The sequence below is a fragment of the Calidris pugnax genome, unplaced genomic scaffold (assembly GCF_001431845.1).
Source record: "Calidris pugnax isolate Ruff unplaced genomic scaffold, ASM143184v1 scaffold40, whole genome shotgun sequence".
Taxonomy (NCBI): domain Eukaryota; kingdom Metazoa; phylum Chordata; class Aves; order Charadriiformes; family Scolopacidae; genus Calidris; species Calidris pugnax.
Window position 1 is genome coordinate 3748307 of NW_015090796.1, and position 7039 is coordinate 3755345.

Here is a 7039-nt window from a genome sequence, read left to right on the forward strand (position 1 = left end):
CATTGGCACGTGCTATGTTTTACACACAAATTTGATATGCAAGTTAATAATTTATTTACTGTATATTCTATGCACTACCTTTGTGGGACTGATGACGTCTCTCCACCTCTGGGCACGCAGCAGTGTGATACAGTGATATCAAACACCTATGCCACCCAGCACGTTCTGCCTTGGAAAAGGATAATTAACGATAGCCAGCCAGTCACCATTTCATAACAGAACTTCCAGCTTTTCATTTTGACTAAGACTGGAATTCACTTATATCTGCAATTACTTTTTTTTGCTAAAAATACACAAACATTTTTTTTAAAAGCAATATATATAATTAAACATGCTTGTTTAACAAGTATTAGATGTAGACCATACTTATATATGCAAGTCTTTGAATTTAGAGGAATTTTAATTGATCTTACTCACCATCAATTGGCTAAAGTTCTCTTTGTTTATTCCCCTCTTTTTTTTCAGGTATGCTACGGCTTGTTATTTAATAGATCTCCAAGGCAGAGATGATAAATAGGGGACCTATGCGGGAGAAAAACATTTAAAAAAAAAGCTTAGATAATCAAATTGCATAAGAGAAGTACTATCACACATTGCTCAATGTTTTCCTGATGCAGTATCTACTTCCAATTGAAACTTGTGTTTTCGACAGTGGAAATAGGATTTTGGTTTTGAACTTTCCTGGTTACAACAAAATAGGCACTTCAGAAAAAGGCATTAATTTGCAGAAACTTATAGCCAAGATGGGCAAGGCCAATATTGGCCACAAAGTGCTAACTCATTTGCCAATCATTTCAAACAATGGATGAGTGGTTTCCATCAGCGCTTGCAGTATGTAATTTACTGAATATTTCAGATTATCCTTTGGCATCTTAATTTCTCCAGCAATTCTCCCATGTCAAAGACAACTGACTACTAGCCCAGTTATTTATATTTCCAGAGTGAATTAACAAAAGCAGCTTTCATGGTTTTCTTTGGCATTTCATACCACAGATATGCCTGGTTGGAAAAGTAGGTTTATATTGAATCGCCATTAAAAATAACTTTAGGATGATTTATGTAAAAGGATTTCACATAAAGACTGCATTTGGTAAAGCTGAAAATTGCTTCGTTGGTTTTCTAATTCTGCGATGTTCCCAAAGCCTGGGGATGAACCCTCTGGCTTCAGCCCCTTTTCCCATGACATCCAATCCATTAGATAAATAATGTCCTAAAACATATTTCCTGCATTGTTCCTGTCTTTCTCTAAGGAGCTGTGTGTTACATAAAAAACAAAAGTCTGGGGAAGTTCAGAGCAGAGATTTATTACGTGTAATCTGTAACTTTTAAGTGAAAGATATTTTTTTTAATTTTTAGCAGCCCCTGGCAAAGTCCAAGGCTGTACCCTGTGAAGCTCGGAGCACCCAGTGCCGCTGCCGACCACATTCACAGCTGCTGCCTTCAGCGGGCACCGATGGCACTTGGAAATTTCCATCAAGCCTATAGTGCTTTTCAGGATTTTTCCCCGCATAAACACATTCCTGAATGCCAACAGTTTAGGGGAGCAAATACAAGACAAAAAAGCGACCATCGCGCAGCTCTGCTGGAAGGATCTCAAGGGAGAAGTGGTTGTTATCAGCCGAGACAAAACCACGAGTCATGACTTTATTCTGAAGCAAGAAATGCTTACTTTAATTGGCAGGGGGAAAAATAAAAAAAAAAAAAAGAGAAAAAGCTAAGCCCAACATCAATTAATGAAGGGAATGAATGCCTGGGAAAGGGCAACACGGGATTGTTTGACAAGTGACAAATGTTGGAGATTAGATGGAGAAATTAACACCCAAAAAACACCCAGAAGCTGGCGTGGGTGACCTGGTCTGTATTTGTCTCTGAGCATTCTTTTATACAAGCCCATAAAAACACAGAAAAGCTTCTTTCTCTGGGTTACCTTGCACCTGCCCTCGTGGCCTGTCACTTTTGGCTACTTAATGCATGGAATTAGTCCTTACATAGTCAAAGGAAAGAATAGTGAAATAGTAAGAGCGATTGTATAAAAGCAGCTCGACGCCTCCTTTGGAGTCTGTAGGAAATGAAAACAGCTCCCTGTTGTCGAGAATGAAAGACTATTGTTCTGGAAGAGCAAGAGCCATTAAGCTAATTACACATTTGCATTGATTTGGTGAAAACTGAATGAAGTTAAATTAATACAAGCCAGATGTAAACCAATTTAAATGCGTTCACATAGGGGTTTTCACCAGTTTAATTGATTTAAAACTAATTTTGTGCATAAACAAGGCCATATATCCTTTCTCTTCTCCTTTACAGACTGAAAATTAGGTAATCATTTCAACTTGGATTTTGATAACTCTACATTAAAAACATAGCTGTGTTATGTAAACATGAGTCTACTAATAATTAATAGGCTATATATCCTACCAGAAAGAGATCTCAAATTCAAATTTTTCTTTGTAGCCAAATCCCACATGCAATTGTATTCAAACCTGGGTCTGAGACACCTTGGCTGGCAGTGTCAGAATCACGGCGTTGCAAATGTGGGAGGATGAAATTGTTTCCTGAGTCTACACTTGTATCTTGCAGTATAAGGAAGTAATACCATGCAAGCTCCATAATGATGCTCAGGAAAAATGTTAATACAGAGCCTGGCCATGGGTGGAATGGGTTACTCCAGCACAGGAAGCAGACAAGATCCCTCTGTGCTTCTTCTCCTGACATTCTTCCACGTCACTTCATGTTCCTTCCTCAAAACTCCTTCTGTCAAATGAGCAAAACAGTAGTTTACTGTAGTGTTCATTCCATGTTGCTTATCAGAAAAAAAGTAAAAACCTTAAGACTCGTAGGCTATACAGAAATCAAGAATGTTTTTCTAATTTTCATATTAGTATAGTGGCACAAGTGTAAAATGAAGATACATCTCTTTCTGACTAAGATTCTACAATGGCATCAGCCTAAAATGCATATTTACTATCAGATCATTGCCCGGGTAGTTACTACTGTACTGTCCCTCTAGGTCCTTTATTGTCCACATGTCCTTTATTGTCCACATGTTTTAATACTCAAGCCCATTTGTTCAAGTTTCCACCTCCTCCAACGTTTTGTAGTGTGGCAGATTTGGCATTTGTGGGTACAAGTGGCCTTGGGAGACCACTCCTTTGCTGTAGGTGATGGCCTTGCTGGCTACATGGACTTTTTACTCTGTTTTCCATCAATATTTATGCGATCTCAAATTGTCAAAAAATCTTCAGGCATTTCTGAAGGAAAGAGGTTGTGTATGTCTTAAGCTCCCTCACTATCTCTGTTTCTGCATCTCCCCCCTCACTGACTTTCTGCCAGAGGGAGTTTTGACAAAGGAGCAAGCCATAGTCTGTTGTGATCTTTAGAATCAGCAGTTTGGAGGAGTTGCAGGTGAAGAGGGGGAATCCACAGAACTCCTAAAAAAATGTCTTAAAAGTTACCTTCTCTGCTGAAAAATGAGCACTGAGGGTACTGGAAGCAAATTATGGACCTGCGAAGACCCCACCACTGCCACATAGCACAGAAATTAAAGAAGGGCTATATAAAGAAGAGACATAAACAGAGTACATACCTATACACAGACACAGGCAAAATCTTGAGTATGTAGGTATGAAATACAAGGAAAGTAGGTGCCTATAAAAAAATGGAACAATGCTGCAGACTGACTCTGTAGTAACATACATGCAGGAGGAACAGAGAGTCTGCAGGAATCAATACTTGCCTTCTGGAGAAAGGTGATTGACTCATCATATTAAATCAGTTTAGACAAGCCGGGACCTAGCTTTCCTATCTCTAAGGGAGGTTCAGTGTGTCTCCTTTAAAACAAAGATGCATCTGGAACATGCTGAAACCATTGAAATTTATCTTTATTCTTCATATTTTGTTTAATAACTCTTTATTTATTTGTCATAATAAAATGGATATAATTTACAGTATTTAATCATACCTTATGTTATATTTTACTTCATTATTAACATAAAAATTTAGTTAGGATGGCATAATTCATAATAACGATGCAGGCAGTTCATTAATCCAATTAAAAATTAAGCACTTGATACATTTACTTGCTCAAAAATGTAGGCATTAAAAATTGTGGTTTTTTTAATTAAAAAGTTATCAACTTTGATTTGATGAATCATTTTCTGCCCCATTGTGAATGTTTTCGTGATGTAATATTTCACATCCCGTAAGCCAAGGTGCCCTGTTTTGTCCCTATCAGCGCGGTGGTGCAGCCTGAAGTCACTGTCATGCTCCCAGAGGGGTAATCCAGTTACCAGGGTTCCGTTTTGTTGCCTCTTTTTCATTGCAAATAGATGCCGGAGCTCTTCACCTGAAAAAGATGGATTCCTGTCAATGAATCATGCCCTCTTATTTTGTTTCAAGGCTCGTTGGGAGTCTCCAGGATGCATGGATGACACCTGCATCAAAACGGATGAGGCTGCTGAATCTTGGATGCAGGCTGCTTTCCTCTGACCTCACTAGTTCCAAAAATGAAATTTAAAAAAAAAAAAATCTGAAGAGGAAATTCTCTATGTCAGAATTTTCTAGTCCACTGATCAGCAGAGATCCCTCCTGGTCTTGATTTTAGGTATTAAACAAAGGTGATAAACCTCCTATGATTCGGAAACTTCCCGTAAAGCAAGGAGTAATAAAAAAGTAGAGCTTGCAGAGATTTGGAAATACTTTTTACAGCCTAAGAGCAGGCATTAGAGACAACCCATGTATTTCACTCTGATTTTGTCTCAGGTCACTGAAGTTTGAAAGTTGCAAACATGCTCCTTACATTTCTAATAGAATGCAACGAAACAGAGTCAGAAAGGCATTTCTTAGCAATTAAATCAATCTGCAATTCAGGTTATGTAAGAGATGGACAAACTCCTTTTCTCCATTCTAAAAATTCATGGCACTAACTATCGTACTGTGGATTTGAGGGATTTAGGGGGTGTATAGAGAGACCTTTTCCCCGTGTCTGCATTGAATTTGCCTATTACACTGAAAACTCATTGGTTTGGAGACTGCCTGCTACTGTGTGTTTGTACAGTGTTTAATGTGATAGGGACTGAATCCTCAGCTGCTGAAAAGGCAGCCACATCATACACATCATTGATAATGATAATTTCACGCTGTGATAAAAATTATCCCTCCCAACTCTTTCTCTGCTTGAAAAAACGGTACTGAAAGCAAGTAGAAAAATGCAGTCCTCAAAACTTGGCCTTCTGGTTTGTTTACTCAGGCTGTGCTTAGTCATCTAAAAATACTGTCTGTGTTCATCTTAACTTTGGCTAACTGTGTCAGGCTTGGAGAATATTTCACCATAATCAATGTATGTTTCTTTTTCACTTATGTATCTCTACTTTCTTCCTGTTGTCATTATTTCACAGGGCTCCGGGTGCTGCCTCAAAGAGCTCACAGCCAATGAAATAAATAACACTGCAAGGGAGAGAGAAAGATCTTTCCCTGGGGGCATATAAAAAGTCTAATCCGCTTTTAGAGGTGGTAAAAATTTCAGAAGTCTGTCCTATACCTGTATTATCATTTCATCTGCAAACACAGAAATGGAACTGTCTTTTAATGTTCACTCAGCTATAAAGTTGTAAGAAGCCATACCGATGGTGATTCACAACTAATTATGCTGTATCATCTCTTCCCAGCCCACATTTATGTAAACTTCCAAACGTGCTCCTTGAGGTATGCAACTGTGTTAGCATATGTTTGTACTTAAGTGCATTTACAGAGTCTAAAGCTTATTCAGAGTTGTAGCAAAACCACGTAGGTCCAGTAATACTCAAACGAACTTGTTTTAACCCACTTTTATTCCCAGACACCAAACCTAAATTAGTAACCCGTTTAGATATCTCTGGTTGTCTGTTTCTCTGATGTAATGACTAGACTGAGGCAATAACAATGCTTCTTTATGCTATTCAAAGTGTGTATTAGGATTCAGGGGGGAGCTAGATTCAAAACACAGTCCCAGGGCTGAATGCAGAGACCATGCATCATTCTACAGCAACTTTCTCCTGCCATTCCCAGAGCATTCACGGCACAAGCAATACCATTTTTCACCAGGAAATAAGGTTGTTTCTTAAAACCAACACATGACAATGCTCCCAAGACGTGCTTTTAAAACAGTGGTGGCTTCTTGTCTTCCCGCTTTACGCCTGCAACGCGTAAATACGTTGGAAAAATGAAGAGTTAAGTTCAAGTTTAAAACAAAGCAAAGCAAAACAAAACAAACAGAAATAAATCCTGCCCCATCTGTCAAATCGTGCGTATGACATCATCAGATATTCTGCACTTGTTTGCAGCCATTCAGACCAACCTGCCCCACAGTCTCAGCTTTGTGCTCCAAGCTCCCTTTACAGGGTCAGCGGGCTGGAAAATTACCACATGCTGTCACAGTTAGCTCAGCCAGGTCTTGTTATCATTGTTCCCAAGGAATCCATTCATTCCATTATTTTACATACTGGGCAGACGTCCTGCCACTGGGGCTTGGGCTGCACGAACTTGAAGGGCCAAACGTTAATGGGTCTCTATTGTGGGCAGAATAGCGGCGCAATACGTGGGAAAAAATGCCCAGACAGCTCACTGACACTGCTTTAGGACCTCTAGACTTAGGGGGTAGCCTAGGAGGGGTTTTTATATCAACAAGACTTCAATAAACAAAGAATATCTTCTCTGTCAATATTCATAACCCATAAATTTTTCCTTCTCTTCCCCTCTGCTACCCCCTTTCTCTGCCCCCCAGAGCAGCATAACTCTTCAGATGCAAAGAGGCAAGAAAGTGGTGTGGATGGTCAACGCCTTTTGCAGAGCAAATCTGTGGGATGTGTGCAAGAAACCATACAACCAATCCTGATTTATAAGGGATATTATTGAGCTCCCGGGTGGAACAAAGCAGTTTTATTTCGCGCTTGCCTCCGCTATCTGTGTGGCTGATAATGGAGTATGTGATTGTGGAAATTTAAAGCTTGTGATTTGTGTATGCCATAGCTGATGTGTCAAAATGAAGGCGGAGTGTCCGTCTGAA

The 7039-nt window shown here is 39.4% G+C and overlaps 1 long non-coding RNA gene across 1 annotated transcript; it reads right to left on the bottom strand.

Moving 5' to 3' along the window:
* Nucleotides 1-413: 413 nt before the first annotated feature.
* LOC106885026 lies at nt 414-3743 on the bottom strand. Its single transcript, XR_001411333.1, has 3 exons — nt 3584-3743; nt 2481-2751; nt 414-522 (listed from the first exon to the last, which is right to left on the bottom strand). It is a non-coding gene; the product is annotated as an uncharacterized LOC106885026 (long non-coding RNA).
* Nucleotides 3744-7039: the final 3296 nt, after the last annotated feature.